The sequence below is a fragment of the Chenopodium quinoa genome, unplaced genomic scaffold, assembly GCF_001683475.1.
Source record: "Chenopodium quinoa cultivar QQ74 unplaced genomic scaffold, ASM168347v1, whole genome shotgun sequence".
In the NCBI taxonomy this organism is placed as follows: domain Eukaryota; kingdom Viridiplantae; phylum Streptophyta; class Magnoliopsida; order Caryophyllales; family Amaranthaceae; genus Chenopodium; species Chenopodium quinoa.
The window spans coordinates 555,884-578,734 of record NW_018743204.1 but is presented as its reverse complement, the minus strand read 5'-3'; the positions used below and the strand labels follow the sequence as shown (position 1 = coordinate 578,734).

Below are 22,851 nucleotides of genomic sequence, written 5' to 3'. Positions count from 1 at the left end.
TAAATAGCAACATTTAAACACAGTGACTCTAACATTAGTGGTCCACAATAAATTAATGTGAACTAAGTATATTATTTTACAATTCGCTTATTTTTTTTTTAAATGCATCATTTTCCATTTAGGGGTGTTTTTTTTATTAAATGCATCACTTTATGTTTAAATTGACGAAAAGAAAAATATATAAACAAGACACTATTATTTAAATTAAATAGTCCATATATAATATTGGAAAATTTTCTTTGATAACCTTTCATTTCTTATTTTTCTCTTTGGTGAATTTCATACTATTATTATAGTTTAATTTTGCTATAAATTTTTATACATGGTTCCATTATTAATTCTGTTGACATTACATACTGTTATTGCAATTCATATACTGTTATTTCAATTCATATACTGTTATACAATTTTGGACACGGATATTGTGTTCATTTAACACATTTAATTACGTAGTAGTTTACTTGTTTATTAGATTAGACTCTACCTCCGATTTTTGGTACTTGTGTTATGTACTCACTTATCCTAAATCATTTAAGAAAAGTGGATCTGAAATGATTTAATACATTTAATATGTGGATGAAAGATTGTTAGGAGTATAATCAAGTGAGCTATTAGTACATGAACAATAATGTTATTAATTAAGTTGGCTATGTTTGCAAGTATGGTAACATATTCATTAAAAGAAGGATTGCAAGCATTTAAAAACAGAATAAGTACCAATTGGTTGTTGGTGAAGTGGTGATTGGGGCTGCACTTGGTAGAGTGGACCGCGTGTTCGATCTCCCACAATAACAATTGAGAGGTGAGTAGAACCTAACCACCCAGAATTGAGCCCCGAATCCGAATAAACCCAGAGAGTGAACCGGATGGAACAAAAAAAAAAAAAAAAGAAAAAAAAAAGGCAACTATTACTAAACTTTATCCATTCTTTTTTAACCGCAATGCTGACAAAACTTAATACACACTCCTTTTATCGTATTTATGATTTAATGTCTTTTGTTAAATTAAATTATACTTGTGTTATATATCCACAATATATTTTTACTTTACAATACTGTTATTATCTTATGCTATATATTTTTACACATGGTTATTATACTTTATTAATTCCATTGATATTGCATACTGTTATTTCAATTTTGATACAGTTATTATAGATTATACCGTGTGATAAAGTTATAGACAAGGTTATTGTGTTCATTTAACACAATTAGTATACCTTAACACATATTTATAAAAAGGCAAAAGGTAACGAACTGAGGGTGTTAGATAAGAAGACTAAAAGTAGAAATATTAACTTGAAATAAACATTAATTATACCGATCAACTCGTGATTTCAGCATGCATTCCCAAATTGATACCATTTTAAAAAGTATATTTGATTGTTATCTAACGCCCCGAGACGCTCGTTAGCAAGATCCTTATAAAAAATAGGATTATTATTAATAAATAGTTGTAATTTTACAATATCATTCCAAATTTGTTTTTTTACAATGGCTTAAAACTAGGATTACAATCAAGCCACAATATGTGCTAGTGGCAGCTCCTTTCTTCCTGCTGCAGTGTAGTCTTGAACTCTTGACATCCAACTTGTCCTTAAACATTAACAATTAGGATCAAGATCATTCACAATTCATCATAGCATTGCATAAGCAATCCAAGAAAAATAAAAAAAATAAAAAATAAATAAAATTTATAACCAACTAGTACAATGTGCTACATAGGCACATAGCCAAACAAATTAATCCATAGCAAAGTTTCTGAATCAAATTGTCCTTTTTATTTGGATCAATATGAAAGAGGCTATTCACTTAATTACTTTAAGTGAAGCAAATCTAATGCCTTCCACCTACACTGTTAAAAAATGAAGTCTATCCACGCATGCTGCCCATTCTCATCAACACAACAACATTCCCATAATATTAGGAGCTTACTTGTTCAATGTTGTTTTACCTTCTTATCTTTATAGGTTTTTATATTTTGTACTTATCATATATACTCATGTACTACTATATATATTCTGCTGTACATCTTTATGTAAATCAATCAAAGAAACAATAACAACAATATTCCTTTATATGGTATCAGATTGCTTTTTGATCCATACATCTCTTCGCCTATTTTCTTCAACCATTCACCATGTCTATCACTCATACCAACTCTTCTTCCGAACTATACAATGCAACCACTCCATCCAAACCTTTCATCGTCATCAACATGCATAATGCACTCAAACTAACCCCGCAAAACTATCTCTCCTAGAGGCTTCAAGTTGAAGCACTTCTAGTAGGCCACGACCTATTTCACTATGTTGATGGCAACCTACCTTGTCCTTCTCCCACCATTGTTACTGATGAGGCTGAACTCCCAAACCCCGAGTACATATATTGGACTCGTCAAGATCGTCTTCTATTTGGTGCCCTCATCGGTTCCATATCCCCTAACCTCGTTCCTCTCATCTCCCAGGCAAACAAAACCTATGTTCTTCCCTCCCGTGGCCATATTAAACAATTGAAGGACAAATTCAATCGCATAGTGAAAGGCACTTCCTCTATCACCAATTACATGCGGCTCTTAAAAGAGTGCGCTGATCACCTTGTCGTTCTCGGTAAACCGGTGAAGGATGAGGACTTTATAGACAAGGTTCTTGCTGGTCTAGACGACTCTTACAAGTCTGTTGTGGACTCGGTTAATGCCTGTGACACTCCCATCTCCTTTGAGGAGCTGCATGAAAAACTCATCAACAAAGAACTCTCAATTCACCAAAACCAAACCCGTGCTGAACCCTCTCTCCCAGCCACTACATTCACTGCCTCCACTAAATCATACACCACGTTCTTCTTTGAAACAGTCCACCCAAGGCATACTTCCCACCCCAACTTCAACCACGTCCAAAACCCCTAGACCTTTCCTTGGCAAATGCCAATGGTGCCGTGAACAAGGCCATGTTGTGGCTCATTGTCTCCTCTTCACTCAACAATTTCCTACTGCATCCCCTCCCCTTCCTCGCCACATCACTGCTAGCCAACCCATTCCTTCTCTAAACCGCAGGCCAACACCACTCAGCTTTCTCATGCTTCATCTTCCTCTACCCCTTGGTTATTAGACAGCGGAGCATCCCACCATGTCACCAATGACTTAAACAATTTATCTCTTCATGCACCCTATGATGGAACCGAGGAACTAATCGTTAGTGATGGTAAGGGTCTTCCTATAACTCACGTTGGTTCTTGCTCTCTCTCTTCTCTTAAGCTTACAAACGTTTTAGTTGTTCCATCCATGACTAAAACTATCATCTCTATCTCTCAACTTTGTCTTGATAATAACATCTCTGTCTCTTTCTCTACTAACTCTTTCTTCTTGAAGCACCTTCCAACGGCGAAAGTGTTGTTTCAAGGGACGTCTAATCTCTCCTTCGGCTTACACGAGCACCTCTTCCTCTATTGCTTGGCATCACCGTTTAGGTCATACTTCTAGGAATATTTTTAAGCTTCTAATTTCTACAAATAAATTGAATGTACCTAGCATCTCTACTTTAGATTGTAATTCCTGCGCCTGCAATAAAAGTCACAAACTTCCTTTTTCGAATAGCTTTATTACTTCTAATGCTCCTCTAGAATATGTTTACACTAATTTGTGGACGTCTCTTGTTTACTCCCATGACAATTTTAAGTATTATCTGATTTTTGTTGATCACTATTCAAAATATATTTGGCTATACAACTTAAAACAAAAATCAGACACAAAAACTGTTTTCCTTCGGTACAAAGCCCTTATGGAAAAAAATTTCCAACTTCCTCTCAAAACCCTCTATTCGGATAATGGAGGAGAATATCTCACTCTCCAAAATCATCTAACTATTGATGGTGTTTCTCATCTCACCACTCCCCCACACACTCCCGAGCATAATGGTCTCTCTAAACGTCGTCATAGGCACATTGTTGAGACCTTCCTCTCCCTTCTTTCTCATGTGAATATGCCTCTCCATTTCTGGTCCCATGCTGCCTCAACGACGGCCTATCTAATAAATCGGCTTCCCACTCCTACCTTAAACAATGTCTCCCCATATTTCAAACATTTTGGCCAAACACCGAACTACACAAAACTTCGCAGTTTTGGGTGTCTCTGCTATCCTTGGCTTAAACCGTATACATCTCACAAGTTGATCCGAAATAAAAACCATGTGTATTCATTGGATACTTTCCCTCTCAAAATGCGTATTATTGTTTGAAACCTGATAGCATGCGCATCTACGTATCCTGTCATGTTCAATTCAACGAAACTATTTTTCCCTTTAGTTTCTTCCAAACCATCACATGATTCTAATACATTACTTGATCAGTGGGCACCACTCACCATTTCTTCTCTTATTTTACCTACATCAACGTCCTCTTCCTCCACCGCTCACCAGACGCCATCTCACTCACCCACACCCATTGCTTCCATACCTTCCCCTTCTCCGTCAACTCCCAATTCCACAAACTCCATCACTTCCTCCTCCTCTCCATCACCTTCCCCTCCTTCCCAGCCTGCTTCCCCGCTTCCTCCACCCACCTTCTTTAAAATCATCACCCGTCTCCAGCATGGTATTCGAAAACCCATAAACAAACTTAACCTAAATGCTGAAGCTCATGAAACCACTCTTCCCAAAAACATAACACAAGCCTTAAAGAGTCCTGTGTGGAGGAAAGCCATGGAAACCGAAATCCATGCGCTCATGAAAAACAACACATGGACCCTTGTTCCTTCCTCTCCTTCCCAAAACGTTGTAGGCTGTAAATGGGTGTTCCGAATCAAGCGAGCCAAAGATGGTTCAATCACACAATATAAAGCACAACGAGTTGGCATAGACTATGGGGAAACCTTCAGCCCCATAATCAAGCCTACCACAGTCCGACTAGTTCTATCTCTTGCGGTCACTCATGAATGGCCATTACGACAATTAGATATAAAAAATGCCTTTCTTCAAGGCACTCTCACTGATGATGTCTATACTATCCAACCCCCTGGCTTTGTTCATTCCAAATTTCCTACGCATGTTTGCAAACTAAACAAAGCCTTATATGGATTAAAGCAAGCTCCCCGAGCTTGGTACACCGAACTTTGCCATCACCTACTGATAACTTGCTATTTGATATGATTTTAGGGTGTTTTGAACCTACTTTACTTGATAAAAATTGCGTTTTGGTTCATTTTTACTCTATTATTATGCAATTTTTGTGTATCCTATGCTTCACGGGTTGTTGGTGTTTTTGTTGAGATTCTAGGTTCAAAAGAACGACCAAATGGAGCCCATGGATACAAAGCCGAGGTTAGAAGCAAGAAGATGGTTGAAAGAAGCCAAGGAAAGGAGCAATATAGAAGAAAAGATGAAAAAAAGGGCTTAGAAGACCCTGCACGGCCGTGCCAGACCTTGCACGTCCGTGCAGGAGGTTCCAGAAAGTTTCAGCAAGCTGCCAAGGCCTGCACAACCGTGCTTAATTTGGCACGTCCGTGCAGGAGTGCTCCAGAAACTTAGAACATTCTGCCAAGGCCTGCACGGACGTGCGTGCAGATGTAGCTGCACGTCCGTGCCAATATCTGCACGTCCGTGCCAATATCTGCACGTCCGTGCGGAGCTGCTCGATTCTTAGCAGTACGTTCTGCCTCAATTCTGCCCCCTCTGCACGTCCGTGCCGAATCTGGCACGACCGTGCTTATGCTTGCACGTCCGTGCCGAATCTGGCACGTCCGTGCAGACCTGCAGTCGAACTCCTTCCTTGTTTTCTCCGTCCTTTTTATTTGGGGGTTATATAAATACCTCTTTAGAGCTCATTTGTTAAAAAAAGGCAGTTTTTTTTAGAGCTTTCCTCTTAATTTGTAGTCTTAGAACATTAAATTCTCAAATCATTAGTTAGTTCTTAATTTTTAGCTTTGAAGCATTCAAATTCAATCATTGTAGAAGACAAAATCCACCATTGTTGCTCACTTTGAAGCTTCATAGTAACCATTTCTTACTCATCTTTTCTACTTCTCTTTACTTTGTTGTTGATTACTTGCTTAATTCTTGCATGTTTTGGATTGTTAATTAGCTTCATTCTTAGTTTGAACTTGTTCATGAATTGCTTGAAATCTTTAATTGCTTTAACCCCCATGGATTGTGAGTAGTCTAAATTCTAGAGTTTGGGCAAAACCCTTAATGTAGTCACTAATTACTTGTTGCATGTGCTAATTTGGTTGTTGTGGGATGTTAATTAGTTGAGCTTAAGTGGTTTAATTGCTTAGTTCTTGTATATGGCCATTGCTAGAACTATTTATCCAAGCTTTCTCAACGAAGGATCGAGAGATGAACTTGAGTTAGCTCCCTTATGCTTGATTGACCCGAAATGCCATGAGAATAGGGATTACCTGTCAAGGGAATGTTTATGTCATCGTGATTATGCTTTAACACTTGTTTTATGCTATGTAACCACGAGAGTAGGTTGTATTCATGATTCAAGTAATCCCTCTAGAGAGAGTAGTTGGGTGCTTTAGATGACTTCCCCTAATTTATCCCATTAATTTACCTTGATTGTTGCATGCTAATTGTGATTTGTGATGAAATTGAGTGGTATAACCCGAGCCCTAGATTCCTCTTAATATTGTTAATCTCCTCTTAGCTTTAGTTGAATTGAATTAGAAAAAGTTACTCAAAACCAACCCAATTTAGAATTCATTTAGCTTATTTAAACGGTAGTACTCGGTGGTTGATTCAACGCCTCTCTTGGGTTCGACCCTTTTCTTACCCTTACTATTGTTAGTGAGACCAAGATAGGAGTTATTATCTTTGGTAGGCTCGACGACGGCCTATCAAATTTTGGCGCCGTTGCCGGGGAGGCAAAGTCACATTGAATGTATTATTGTTGAATGAGACTAGATGTGTGTATATGTATAGTAGTTTTCTTACCTTAATTTTTGTTTATGTGTGTTTAACTTGCGATAGTCATTGCTAACGTTTTTCTTAGCTTTGTTTGACTTTGCATGACACGAAAGAGTAAGCAATCACCGCTTATTCCCGTTGATCCAGAGCTAAATAGGACTTTGAGAAACGTGAGGAGACTCTTGCAAGGCACACCCGAGTTTTCCATTGTATATTCGGATTCCGATCCGGAAGAGGTTTTTGAAACTAACGAAGAAGATAACATGGGAGAGAATCCTCCTCAACCATTGTTAAGAGACTATGACCACCCCAACGCATTCCAACTTCGGAGTGGCATACGTCTTCCCACCACAAATGCAAACAACTTTGAACTTTCACCTAATTCGGATGTAGTCCTTATGAGTGTCCTTTTGCTCATTTGGACAACTTTCTTGAATTGTGTACAACTATCAAGCAAAACAACATTTCGGAAGAGTTTTTTCGGATGCACATGTTTCAATTCTCCCTTCGAGACAAAGCAAAGCATTGGTTGAGAACGGTTGAAGAGGGATCATTGAGTACATGGGACGAAGTCACTAGAGCCTTTCTTGGAAAGTATTGTCCTCCGGAAAAGACCGCCGAATTAAGAAGAAAGATCACCAATTTCAATCAAGACATTGATGAAACATTGAGTGAAGCTTGGGAGCGTTTCAAAGATTACACAAGGAAATGCCCCCACCATGGTTTTACATCATGGATCATTGTACAAAGCTTCTATGACGGTCTTACTCCTATTTCAAGGGCCAACCTTGATTCCGGGGCCGGTGGTAGCCTCAAAAAGCTATCGGTGGACGATGCATATAAGATGATTGAAGAAGTGGCCAAGCATTATGCATGTGGAGGTGATAGAAGGCAACCTCAAACAAAGAAGGGAGGAATTCATGATCTTAGTGCAATAGATCTTATTGCATCAAAGTTTGATATGCTAGCTCACAAGCTAGATCAAGCCACCCTCACACCCTCAAGCTCTTCCTCGCAAGTCATGTCTTGTGAGACTTGTGGAGGAAATGATCATTTGTCCTCTTATTGCAACTCAACGAATCAAGAGCAAGCGGCGGCAATTGGGCAAAGGAATGAACAATACTCCCAATCCCACAATCAAAGTTGGAAGCCCTAACAAAACACGGGATGGAAGCAATACAACCAAGGCCCCCCACAAAATAACTACAACCAAAATCAAACCCAACTTCAAAACCACTACAACCAATCTCAATCTCAAAACCAACAAGCTCCATATCGCCATCCCAACCAAAGGGATCAAAACCACCAAAGATCACAATATAACCAACCCGCTCCTCATCCTCCACCTCCTCAAAAGACTAGCCTTGAATCCGTTCTTGAAACTTTCATGACTCAACAAATAAGGAACAATGCGGAGATAAATGCAAACATCCAACAACTCCAACCACATAATAAGATAATGGAGGGCCAATTGGCTCAAATTGCACAACAAGTTGGAAGTTCATCCTCCAATCCTAGTGGTCACTTTCCAAGCTCAACGGTAGTGAACCCAAAGGAGCAAGCTAAGGCTATCACTTTGAGATCGGGAAGGGGTTATGAGGGCCCGGTTATGAGTGAAGAGGAGCCACAAAAGAGAGATGAGGGAGTTGTGGTTAAAAGTGAGGATGATTTTGAAAATGAAGTAGTTGAAGTTGAGAGAAAAGAGCAAAAGAGTGATGAGGGAGCCACAAAGAAAGACGAGGGAGATGAAGAAAGAATAGAAAAGCCCCCTATGAGAGTATATAAGCCCCCCATTCCGTTTCCTCATAGAATTGTAGAGAAGAAGTTGAATGAGAAGTTTTCAAAATTTCTTGAAGTCATGAGAGGACTTCAAGTGAACATCCCCTTTCTTCATGCTATGTCACAAATGCCTACCTATGCAAAATTTTTGAAGGATCTTCTATCCAACAAGAGTAGGCTTGAAGAGAGTGCAACCATCTCCCTTCCTAAGGAGGTGAGTGCAATCATTCAAAACAAGCTTCCCCAAAAGCTTGGTGACCCCGGTAGCTATGCAATACCGGTGAAGATTGGAGATTTGGAAGCTATGGATGCTTTATGTGATCTTGGGGCAAGTGTGAGCTTGATGCCCTATTCTATTGCAAAGACCTTGAAAGTTAGAGACTTGAAACCAACAAGAATGTCCGTACAACTAGCCGACCGCACGGTTAGGCTACCTTTGGGGATTCTTGAAGATGTGCCGGTTCAAGTTGGAAGAGTATTTGTGCCATGTGATTTTGTAGTAATGGAGATGGAAGAATATTCAAGAGTACCCCTCATTTTGGGGAGACCATTTTTGAACACCGCGGGAGTGGTGATTGATATGAAGGAAGGAAGATTGACTTTGAATGTGGGAGATGAGAAAATTTCATTTTCATTCTCACAAACTTTAAAAAAGCCATTGATTGATGAAGTTCATAGAATTGACACATTGGAGAGGGACTTAGAAGAGTTCCGAGAAAGATTGTATGAAAGAGATCCTTTACAAGCTACCTTAACGGGAAGCTTAGTTGAGGAGGGTGAAGAAGCAAAGGGGTATGATCTCTTGCTCAACCAACCTTTGGCCCACGAGGTGATAAAATTTGAAGTGCTTAACGTGGAGGCAAAAGAGGAGAGGACTACACCTCCTCCTAAGGTTGAACTTAAACCCCTTCCCCCTCTACTTAAATATGCTTTTCTTGATGATAGTGAGAATTATCCCGTTATTGTCAATGCTAAGCTCGATGACACCTCTCTTGAGAAACTCCTAGTTGTTTTAAGGAAGTATAGAGATGTCATTGGGTACAAAATTGATGACATTAAGGGGATAAGTCCACCATATGCATGCATAAAATTCTACTTGATGATGATCATGCTTCCTCGATTGAGCACCAAAGAAGGCTCAATCCCAATATGAAGGAAGTGGTAAAAAAGGAAGTTTTAAAATTTCTTGAGGCGGGCATAATCTACCCTATCTCCGATAGTAAGTGGGTTAGCCCGGTTCAAGTTGTGCCTAAAAAGGGAGGCATGACCATCATCAAAAATGATAAGGGTGAGACCATTTCTACGAGGTCGGTCACCGGGTGGAGGATGTGCATTGATTATTGAAAATTGAATAAATCCACCCGGAAAGACCACTTCCCACTCCCCTTCATTGATCAAATATTGGAAAGACTAGCATCACATAGTCATTATTGTTTCTTGGATGGATACTCGGGATTCTTTCAAATTCCAATCCACCCCGAGGACCAAGAAAAGACTACATTCACATGTCCTTTTGGCACCTTCGCATATCGAAGAATGCCATTTGGGCTTTGTAATGCACCTTCCACATTTCAAAGGTGTATGATGTCTATTTTTTCCGACATGCTTGAATCATCAATTGAGGTATTCATGGATGACTTTTCTGTTTTTGGTTCATCTTTTGACACTTGTCTTTCAAACTTGATTAAAGTGTTAAAAAGATGTCAAGAGGTGAACTTAGTTTTGAATTGGGAGAAATGTCATTTCATGGTAGAGGAGGGAATTGTTCTTGGTCATGTGATTTCTAGTAGGGGCATTGAGGTAGATCGTACCAAGATTGAAGTAATTGAGCGCCTCCCACCCCCTACAAATGTGAAGGGGATAAGGAGCTTTCTTGGACATGCGGGTTTTTACCGCCGGTTCATAAAGGATTTTTCAAAAATCGCAAAGCCGCTCACTCAATTGTTGGTAAAAGATGCCCCTTTTGTGTTTGCTAGCATTTGATAGGTTGAAGGAGGCCTTGATTTCGGCTCCTATAATTCAACCCCCTAATTGGGAACTTCCTTTCGAGCTTATGTGCGATGCTTCGGATTTCGCCATTGGGTCTGTTCTTGGACAAAGGAAGGACAAGAAGCTCCATGCTATCTATTATACTAGCAAAACATTGGATGAGGCACAAAGGAATTACACAACCACGGAAAAGGAGTTTTTAGCCATTGTTCATGCAATTGAGAAGTTTAGGTCCTACTTGTTAGGCTCTAAAGTCATAGTCTTCACCGATCATGCGGCCTTGAAGTACCTCTTGTCTAAGAAGGAACCTAAGACAAGATTGATACGGTGGGTCTTGCTCTTGCAAGATTATGATATTGAGATTAGAGACAAGAAGGGTGCCGAAAATGTTATGGCCGATCATCTTTCACGGTTGCCTATCTTTGTAGGTGATCTTGATAACTTGCCAATTGATGATTCATTTCCAGATGATCGACTATTTGCTATCCTTCAAGTACCGGCACCATGGTTTGCGGACATTGCAAACTACTTGTCTTGCTCTATTCTTCCTCCCGACCTCACCTATCAACAAAAAAGGAAGATTCTTCATGATATTCGCCAATACTTTTGGGACGACCCCATGCTCTTTAAACAAGGTGTTGATGGCCTTTTTAGAAGGTGTGTCCTGGATGATGAAATTGAAAGTGTTATCACAATGTGTCACTCATCACCTTGTGGAGGACATATGAGTGCTAACAAAACTTTGGCAAAGATCTTACAATGTGGTTTCTATTGGCCTTCCATGTTCAAAGATGTGTGGGGTGTAGTGAAATCTTGTGACCGGTGTCAAAGAACCGGCAATATTTCAAGAACAAGTGAAATGCCATTGAACAACATTCTTGAGTTGGAGATTTTTGATGTATGGGGCATAGATTTTATGGGGCCTTTCCCAACCTCTTTTGGGAATAAATTCATTCTTGTGGCCGTCGATTACGTGTCAAAGTGGGTAGAAGCGGTTGCATCTCCTACTAATGATGCTAAGGTGGTGGTCAAACTCTTCAAGAAGGTCATTTTTCCGAGGTTTGGGGTGCCACGTGCCGTCATTAGTGATGGAGGTTCGCATTTTGCAAAGCGGTCCTTCCAAGCTCTTCTTCAGAAGTACGGTGTGAGGCACAAGGTGTCATTGGCTTACCAACCTCAAACAAGTGGTCAAGCCGAAATTTCAAACCGGGAGATAAAGGTGATCTTAGAGAAGACGGTGGATAGGTCTAGAAAGGATTGGTCTACGAAGCTAGATGATGCTCTATGGGCCTACCGCACCGCATTCAAGACTCCCATTGGCACCACCCCTTACAAGCTAGTATATGGGAAATCATGCCATTTACCGGTAGAACTTGAGCATCGTGCTCATTGGGCTATTAAAACGTTGAACTTTGACCTTCAAAGTGCCGGTGAAAAGAGGTTACTTGACCTCCATGCCTTGGAAGAGCTAAGATTGGATGCATATGAGAATGCACGGATCTACAAGGAAAAGACCAAGGCTTGGCATGACAAGCATATCAACAAAAGAGAGTTCAAGGAGGGTGACAAGGTCCTACTATTCAATTCCCGGTTGAAGTTGTTTCCGGGTAAGCTAAAATCAAGATGGAGTGGACCTTTTACCGTCAAGAAGGTGTTCCCATATGGTGCAATCGAAATTGCCAAAGAGAATGGTGAACCGTTCAAAGTAAATGGCCAAAGGCTAAAAGCGTACTTTGACGGTTTTGTGAATGAAGAGGCAAAAGTTGTTCACCTTGATGAGTTCGATATTCCTCACTAACATTTGATCCCGCAATGTCGTCAAGCTAGTGACGTTAAAGAAGCGCTACCGGGAGGCAACCCGAGTTCCTCACTCCCCCTCAATTATTATTATTTCATTTGTTTTATTTTTATTATTATTACCCCTTTTTCTTTTATTTATATATATATATATATATATTATTTTTTTTGGTTTTGTAGGTATCTATAAAAAAAAAAAAAAAAAAAAAGGGGGGGGGGAAAGAAGAAGAAATCGTGCACCATCAGGTATGCACGGACGTGCAGAACATCGCACGTCCGTGCAGACGAAGGCAGAACCTGACTGGTGAAATCTGAAGCTTCGCACGTCCGTGCCAAAAATAAGCACGTCCGTGCCAAAAATCGGCACGTCCGTGCCAACCACTGCACGTCCGTGCACTCGAAGACAGAACAGATTGCCATTCTGCCAGGAATCTGCACGTCCGTGCAGATTCAACCTGCACAGCAATATGACAGTTTCTACTAAAAAAAAAAAAAAAATTATTATAGCAAAGACCCCCCCCCCCATACTCACAATTCTCACTCCTCTTTCACACTCAAACACTCCTTCCTCCTCCATACTCCATACTTCATACTACTCCTATTTCTCACCCTTCAAACTCCATTTTTCACTTAAATCCCAACTCTAAACTACAAATTTCACTCCTCTTTCAACATTCTTCACAAATTACTACCCCTTTTCACCATCAAAACCCCAAAGTACCAAAATTTTCTCAAACCCTAACTTTCAAAATTGATTTGGGGGTTTCTTGAATTTTGATTCTTTAAGCAAATTGGGTGAACAAGGGCCATCAATCAACAACAAGGAGTACTAGAAAGGTTCATTTGCGGGTTCTACACCCACGACATTCTTGGTATAATCTTTCCAATCTCAAGCTCTTCCTTTATAGTTTAAATGCTTGTTGGTTGATATTATGAGTAGTAATAGTTGAAATTGTTGGCATTTTGTTAAGTAATTGTGATTGTTGTTAGTTTAGTTGTATAAAAGAAAAAAAAATTTGGGTGAATTGTGAGCATTGAAATTTTGGTTGGTGATAGGTTTGTGTGAGTATGGATGCTTTTGGTGTTGGATTGTTGAATTGTTGTTGGTAAATTGTGCACATTGACAATTTTGGTGTTTGATTGTTTGAATTGATAAGATCATTGTTGGTAATTTCCAATTTTCGGGCTTGTTCTTGTTGTGTGTTGGTTAGGTGGAAGACTTAGAGCCTTGTGTGTTCAAATACTTGTTCATTAGGTGTTGTGCTTGCTTGAAGTGTTCTAAAAAAAAAATTTGATCATGTCAAGAAGAAACCAACCAAGAAACACCTCATCCGCTAGGCTTAGAAACCCTCCACCTCCATCAACCGTCGAACCACCACAAGTGGACACCTTAGGTATTGTCTTTAATAATTCGGATTTCATGGACAACTACCTAAGAATTAGTAGGAGAAGAATTCGGCCAACGAAATTTTACAACCATGAGGTAGCCGAAGCCTTAGGTGTAGAGAATGATGTGAGACAACTTTTTTTTCAAACCGGTGTCCCAAATTGGTTAGAAATGCATGCTAACACCTATAAACGGCTTACCTTAGAATTCCTCTCCTCACTATATGTCCACCGAGATAACCGCAACAACCCCCGTTACCTGACCTTCCAATTGGTGAACACCCATCACAAGATGACCATAGAACAAGTAAATCAAGCATTTGGGTGGCCAACGGATGGCAAATTCGGACCTAAGGATAAGCCTTCCCGAAAGCATAACCCGAGATCTTTTTGGAGAAAAATCACCGGCCTATTTACTAGAGATCCTAGGACCGACAAGGCCACGGCCATAGTACACCCCGCTTTTAGACTATCCCAGCGCCTAATAGCTAATACTATTTTTGCTAGGGGAGATAGTTCGGGTGTAGTTTCTAACCGTGAGTTGCTTTTTCTTTGGCACTTGAGTGAGGGTGACGAGAGGTTGAACTTACGGGCTTGGCTTGTAGACCACCTAGATGATGTATCCTCGGGGAGTGGAGTGATAACAATTGGGGGGATGATCACTATTATTGCTGCTTTTCTTGATCTTAATTTTGCAGATTTGGAAATCATTCCCGGGCCAACGACACTTGACATCCGCTCCCTCAAGGCTATGCATTGGTTGGAGGAAGATGAAGAGGGTAGGACCTACACGTGGATGGTAAGTAGGCGCCCCTATGCAACTTTGCCAAATCCGGAAGCCACGGTTATTTACGACCCCGAGAATTGGGTCTTTGAGCCGGATTTTGAGTGGATTCCGGGTGGAGAAGATGACCAAGCCCAAGGCGGTGAGGAACAATTCCAACAACAACAACAACAGCAACAACATCATCAACAATTTCAACAACATCAACATCAACATCATCAACAATTTCAGCAACAACAATTTCATCAACAACACGAGTTCCAACAAAGGGACCAAGAGGGTTACCAAGATCAAGGTGTGGGTGAAAATAACCCATACCTCTCTTTTGGGCAGCAAGTAGCCAACATGAATGCGAATTTTTCCCGCATGACCACCGAATTCGAGACCTTGAGGAAATCAAACGAAGACATGAGGACTTCTTTTGACAATATGAGAATAAGTTTCGAAAGTCTCAGATCGGAATTGGGCGATTTCCGCACTGTGTACCGGCATCTCTACCCAGGGGGCTCAAGCTCCCAAGGGGGCCCGAACCAATGAGTTAGTTTCTTCCTCCCCTTCTCTTTGTGCTTGCATTGCTTTAACATTGGGGACAATGTTTATGATAGCTTGGGGGGGAGTGTTCTCTCATGTGTCATTGGTTCGTGTTGTGTTTTCGTGTTTCCATGATTGAGTTTGCATGTTGTTTATTCCCATTCTCTTCTTCCCTAACATCCAAATCCTTTAAATCCAAATTTGCTCCCTTTGAAATCCAATACCCTAAATCCAAATTTCTTATCTTGTGAATACCTCTCTTATCTCTTCATTTAGATGTATAGTTTTTTTTATTATTATTTTTATGCTTAGTTTAGCTAGCCTAATGCTGTAATTTTCATTTCTTACTCAAAAAAAAAAAAAAAAAAAAAATCGAAAAACGAAAAACGAAAAAAATATTGAAAAATGAAAAAATTTCCCAAGGATGAAACTCAAATGACGACGCTAATATGTTTTGCTTGCTTGACTCTTGAGTGATGAGTAAAAGTTCTTTTAGAAGGGTGTATGCAAGAGTTGGAGTCATTTAGAGGTCTATTAATCCCGGTTGCATTAATGTATATGAAATGAAAGTCGATGAATGCTCAATTGCACGTCTAGCATAGGATATTGTTAAATTTGCCCAAAGTAGGATATGTTTGAGTCAAATTGCGATCCCTTGTGCCCTTAATGCGCCTCCTCTCCTCCCCGAAATGAAACTCTATTAAGGAATTAGCTCTACTTGTATTATGTGTAATAAGTGGCATAATAAGCCACACGTTTCGAATAAAGAAAGAGCCGCTCACAGTTAAAAGAGGCGAGGGCAATAATGTTTAAAAAAAATAAAAAAAAATAGAAAAAAAGGGAGAACAAAAACTCCCCCAAAAATTCTCAAAATTTTGATTTTCTTTTCTTTAGAGGTCAACTTGTGGATGCCTCCCACACATTGTCGAATATGTTGTTTATTGTTTCTTGTAAAATTCCCGAGTTAGAGTGTAATTAAGGGGCCTTGGGTGTGCATTTTGGGAGGTGGACTAGCATTTTGAGATTTTATAACCGAAAGAGGGCTCATTACAACTTTGGAATATCTAGGTGTGCTCTAATGAACTAGTAAAAGGCCAAAGGAAGTATCCTAGTGCAACCTTGTTTAGTTCTCCTCTCTACCCCCAACTCATGTGTACATTTGTATGATCGGTAATTCTTGAAAGTCGTTCACTTGTCTTGCTTGTGCCTCATATCCCGATGAGTTGACTTGGGCGAAAAATTGAACTTGTGCGATTTTTGGCGATGTGTTGTGGATTGCGTGAGTTGTGGGGCAAACTCATTGGAAACCCTCACGAGATAAAAACTCGTCCTCTAAGGCGACTTAGAGGTTTAAATTGCTTCTCACTTGTGCTAAAAGTGATGATGATTGTCACCATGCGGATTTGTTTATGTATGCTTCCCCCTTGTTGCCTCTCCTTGGATTGATAATTAGCAAATTGTTTTCCTCCTTTAGTTTGACATGTTTGTTTTGCTCGAGGACGAGCAAAAGCTTAGCTTGGGGGGATTTGATAACTTGCTATTTGATATGATTTTAGGGTGTTTTGAACCTAGTTTACTTAATAAAAATTGCGTTTTGGTTCATTTTTACTCTATTATTATGCAATTTTTGTGTATCCTATGCTTTACGGGTTGTTGGTGTTTTTGTTGAGATTCTAGGTTCAAAAGAACGACCAAATGGAGCCCATGGATACAAAGCCGAGGTTAGAAGCAAGAAGATGGTTGAAAGAAGCCAAGGAAAGGAGCAATATAGAAGAAAAGATGAAAAAAGGGGCTTAGAAGACCCTGCTCAGCCGTGCCAGACCTTGCACGTCCGTGCAGGAGGTTCCAGAAAGTTTCAGCAAGCTGCCAAGGCCTGCACGGCCGTGCTTAATCTGGCACGTCCGTGCAGAAGAGGCTGCACGGCCGTGCCAGACCTTGCACGTCCGTGCAGGAGTGATCCAGAAACTTAGAACATTCTGCCGAGGCCTCCACGGACGTGCCAAATTAAGCACGTCCGTGCAGATGTAGCTGCACGTCTGTGCCAATATCTGCACGTCCGTGCGGAGCTGCTCGATTCTTAGCAGTACGTTCTGCCTCAATTCTGTCCCCTCTGCACGTCCGTGCCGAATCTGGCACGACCGTGCTTATGCTTGCACGTCCGTGCCGAATCTGGCACGTCCGTGCAGACCTGCAGTCGAACTCCTTACTTGTTTTCTCCGTCCTTTTTATTTGGGGGTCATATAAATACCCTTTTAGAGCTCATTTGTTAAAAAAAGGCAGTTTTTTTTAGAGCTTTCCTCTTAGTTTGTAGTCTTAGAACATTAAATTCTCAAATCATTAGTTAGTTCTTAATTTTTAGCTTTGAAGCATTCAAATTCAATCATTGTAGAAGACAAAATCCACCATTGTTGCTCACTTTGAAGCTTCATAGTAACCATTTCTTACTCATCTTTTCTACTTCTCTTTACTTTGTTGTTGATTACTTGCTTAATTCTTGCATGTTTTGGATTGTTAATTAGCTTAATCCTTAGTTTAAACTTGTTCATGAATTGCTTGAAATCTTTAATTGCTTTAACCCCCATGGATTGAGTAGTCTAAATTCTAGAGTTTGGGCAAAACCCTCAATGTAGTCACTAATTACTTGTTGCATGTGCTAATTTGGTTGTTGTGGGATGTTAATTAGTTGAGCTTAAGTGGTTTAATTGCTTAGTTCTTGTATATGGCCATTGCTAGAACTATTTATCCAAGCTTTCTCAACGAAGGATCGAGAGATGAACTTGAGTTAGCTCCCTTATGCTTGATTGACCCGAAATGCCATGAGAATAGGGATTACCGGTCAAGGGAATGTTTATGTCATCGTGATTATGCTTTAACACTTGTTTTATGCTATGTAACCACGAGAGTAGGTTGTATTCATGATTCAAGTAATCCCTCTAGCTTGAGAGAGTAGTTGGGTGCTTTAGATGACTTCCCCTAATTTATCCCATTAATTTACCTTGATTGTTGCATGCTAATTGTGATTTGTGATGAAATTGAGTGGTATAACCCGAGCCCTAGATTCCTCTTAATATTGTTAATCTCCTCTTAGCTTTAGTTGAATTGAATTAGAAAAAGTTACTCAAAACCAACCCAATTTAGAATTCATTTAGCTTATTTAAACGGTAGTATTCGGTGGTTGATTCAACGCCTCTCTTGGGTTCGACCCTTTTCTTACCCTTACTATTGTTAGTGAGACCAAGATAGGAGTTATTATCTTTGGTAGGCTCGACGACGGCCTATCACCTACTCCAACTTGGCTTCCGCAACGCAATTTCTGACCCTTCTCTCTTCACTCTCTTTGTCAACAACATCATTGTATATCTCTTAGTGTATGCTGATGATATAATCATCACTTGCAATGTCCCTGAGTTTTTGGAGTCTTTCATCACTACATTATCATCTCGGTTCTCCCTAAAAGACATAGGCACCTTATCATACTTCCTAGGTGTTAAAGTCACGCCCACCCATAATGGCTTATTTTTAAGTCAAACCTGTTACATCAACGACATACTATCCAAAGCCAATATGGAACATGCCAAACCTACTCCTACCCCTCTTGCTATCCAACCCCAATTACCCAATATCGTGCTCTAATAGGCAGCCTACAATACCTAAGTCTAACTCGGCCTGACGTTGCGTTCTCAGTTAACAAGCTTGCCCAATACATGCAACGTCCAACTGATGCTCACATGCAGTCATTACATCGGCTCCTCCGTTATCTTAATGGTACTTCCACCATGGGACTCACCATTCACAAAGACACTCCCTTGTCACTTCATGCGTATTCTGATGCCGACTGGGCTAGGGATACAGATGATTTTATATCAACCACTGCATACATAGTTTATCTTGGTAAAAATCCTATCTCCTAGTCCTCTAAGAAGCAGAAAACAAGAGCAAAATCCTCTACGGAGGCTGAATACAGGGCATTAGCCGCTCCCTCCGAACTTCTTTGGGTCCAAAACTTGCTGCATGAGCTTCGCCACCCCCTGTCCTCTACCCCAGTCATATATTGTGATAATGTCGGAGCTACTTACGTAAGTGCAAACCCAGTATTTCATTCCCGCATGAAGCACCTGGCGTTAGACTATCACTTTGTTCGAGAAAATGTTCAACCCGGAAAGCTACGTGTGTCTTACATATCCACGAATGATCAATTGGCAGATGCTGTCACGAAGCCCCTGCAGTCTACTTTCACTACATTAATCGGCAAAATCGGGGTTTCATCTCTCTAGCCCGTTTTGAGGGGGCGTGTTAAGGAATGAAGTCTATCCACGCATGCTGCCCATTCTCATCAACTCAACAACATTCCCATAATATTAGGACCTTACTCATTCAATGTTGTTTTACCTTCTTATCTTTATAGGTTTTTATTGAAAGGAATGGTGTCCTTCCAACAAGTGTATTATTCCGGTAGAGGGTTCAGAATTATTAGAAAGTTAATTCTTCAATAAGGTCAAGTGATCGGAATGCCTAGGTGGAGGCCGCTTCCGATCAGTAATATTAATGTACAATTAATATTACAGCTTAATCTTGACTTAACCCTTCGGGTTGAACCCAATCGAACCATCGATCCGAGACAACGAGTCAATCCGAAGGATTTGATGAGTCGTCAAAGTTTTACAAACAAAGACGTCGAATATCCAGCTTAGAGCGTCGAGACCAAGCGTCGCAAGTCGAGTTAGGCCGTAGCCTCGCATTGGCCTAGCCATGCGAGGGCTAGGCTATCTCGAGCTAGCATGTGCATCGCAATGCTAGCCGCAAGCCTAGCATGCTAGCTAGCCACCGCAAGCATCGCAGCCTTGCGTGTGTGCTAGCATGCCATGCGCCCAGCCATCGCAAGGTTAGGCCTTGCTAGCATGCTAGGCGCTTGCGATGCTAGCATAGCATCGCCAGCACCATACACCAGCCAGCAGCGTGCTGGGTTGTGTGTGTGCTTCACATAGCAGCGCCCAGCATTGACGCACCAAGCAGCTCGCAATGCCTCGCCTAGCACCAGCGCCCAGCATGCGTAGCTCGCTAGCAGCACGCATAAACTGGCTTGCTGCATATGCTTGCGGTTGGCTGTGCGTGTGGGCTGGTTGGCTGGCAGGCTGCCCAGCCTTGGTGCTAGGCGCCAGCTGGCAGCCTTGCCAGCCAGCCACTTGGACACTTGTAATTTATTGATGGAATTGCAATTTTATTTTTATTTTAATTAAAATAAAATGGGGAAATTGCAAATCTCCCACATTGATTGAGAGAGGGAATTCAAGGTTTATTTCCCTATAATTACCAAGGTTTTGGGATTTGGGAAGAACACTTGAGTGGAACTAAAAAGGCATCTCCTTAGAAAAGTGAGAAAACCTTAAGTTCGTAAAACTCTAGCTTTTTATTGGTCGGGTCTTGACTAACCTTCGTAACTTGGATCGTTCGGGTCGGGTTCGTGAGTACGAGTCGTCAGGGACCTTCGCATTTGCGGGGTTCGAGTTTTGAAGTAAGAGCTCGGGATTCGAGCGAAGCACGCGCCAAGGGTAAGAATATCTTTTCCTTCTCTCTATTAATTGTTGTTTTATTTGTAATTACATGCTTAGTCGTTTTAATTAGTATGCGGGTCTTGGACGGGTTTCTCTTCCGCGTAGAGTCGGACTCTTCGAAACCCAACATTTATATTTTGTACTTATCATATATACTTATGTACTACTATATATATTCTGCTGTACATCTTTATGTAAATCAATCAAGAAACAATAACAACGATATTCCTTTATATACACAAAGTATTCAAATACAACAGATTAATCAAATATGCACATAATTTTATATCAGCATATAAAAAGTTGATCATATAATATACTAGTATTGCTTTTTATACTAACCATAACCCCTCAACAACACCACCACCACAATTTGCATCTAAACTGCAGCAGCATCAAGCTCAGAAACCTGCCTGGAGAAAACAAAACTGCATGTTCAGGCAGAGTGATTGCAAGCAGAGACTTGTGAATTAATCCATTCCAACTCATGTTACGTGGAGCATTAGTAGGATCACACTCTTGTACTAGAGTGTCAAAAGAAGGTGATTTATCAAGGCCTATTTTTTTCTGGCTTGTGATTTTGTAAACTTCAAAAAAAAAATAAAAAAAAATAAAAAAATTGAACACCCATTACTGAAATTTGATCTGTTTCTGCAGTTCTTGATGAATGAGTACTCTTCTTAAACCATTCAAGTCTCTTAAAACTTGATGTCCTCGAAGACAAACAGTCATTGCAGACTACGGTGAACAAATTTTGCCTTGAAGTTTCAATATGGATAGTCATTTTAGAAATGAAATTTAAGTAATATATCAGAGTTTTTTTTTTTTTTTTTTTTTTTTTTTTTTGAGGAAATATCAGAGCTTACTCTTCAATAAATTTCTACATTCGGAATCGAAAATTGAAATTTGAGGTCTTCAATAAATTTCTAGCAAAAAACAGTGGTAGCTTGGAATTAAGTCCTTATAATTTACAGGGGTTCTACAATTGATTATGTTTAAAAAGAAAAGATCGAGACAAACCTTTCTTCCGGCAACCCTCGACCACCTAAGCAGCCTCGACTCGGCGGCCTTCCACCTCTATATCCTCCACCTCGACCGCGACCTTATTAAGGCAAAATCGCAAACCCCTTAATACTTAATTCGCAAAAACGATTAATACTTAAATGCTATACCAAAATCCATAAAATGAAAGCCCTTTTCCAAATACTATATCAAAATCCCTAAATTGAAAACCATAAGTTGAATATACTTTCGAAATCCCTAAATTGAATACCCTCTCAAAACCCCAAAATTAAAAACACTGATTTCGTACAGTAACATTACCTGACATTAGCAAAGTTTGAGTTACCACTCATAATTTGGTAGCTTCACCGGGTTTATGAGCAGTGTTACCACCCACAATTTGTTTCGAAATTGAGAGCGTTTCCGGGAGCGTTTTGGAGGAGAGAGAAACTAAATATTTACAGCCTGCCCATTTGGTAACTTTTAATGATTTACTGTCCTAATATATGTCAAATTACGATTATACCCCTAGGTATTGGACATGAGAGTCCATATCTGGTAGTGGTCCATCATGCCTCATACTATAATGGTAATATGCTAATGAAAATTTAAAAAATAATAATAGTAGTAGAATAAAAATTTCAAATGCAACCCTTGAGTTATATAATGTCATATCATACCATTTAACTACACTTTGTAGTTCTATGTCAACCCCACCCCTCCCTTTCAATGTTGATTTTTGTTCAATTAACTATTATTGGCTTCTTATACAAATCTTAATTGTTATGATGTTTTGAAATTTCACTTTTTTCTTTAATAACTACTCCTTGCATGATTCAATCCCTTAAAATACATTGAAACTCGATGGTTCTATTGCTGTCAAATTCAAGGAAAATTTTATTTCTTTCATCCATTTAATAATGTTTGATTTTATCTATTACGAAAGATATTGTTTTAAAAAAATAAAAACTTACTTTTAATCTCTTGTTTTATATCATCATATAATGTTAACAATGCTTCGCTTTTATTTGTAGGTTAAGATTGAATTATATGTCTAATAGATTGCTTTTTATGTAAAAAAAAAAAAAAAAAAATCAGGTAAAGTTGAAAAAATATATAAATAACACATAAAA

At 39.8% G+C, this 22,851-nt stretch overlaps 1 long non-coding RNA gene across 1 annotated transcript; it reads right to left on the bottom strand.

Annotated features, from left to right (window-relative positions):
* Positions 1 to 1,413: 1,413 nt before the first annotated feature.
* Positions 1,414 to 22,207, bottom strand: LOC110733820. The gene is made up of 4 exons (XR_002513677.1): positions 22,040 to 22,207; positions 21,737 to 21,818; positions 21,059 to 21,129; positions 1,414 to 1,595 (listed from the first exon to the last, which is right to left on the bottom strand). It is a non-coding gene; the product is annotated as an uncharacterized LOC110733820 (long non-coding RNA).
* Between the last annotated feature and the right edge of the window lie 644 nt (positions 22,208 to 22,851).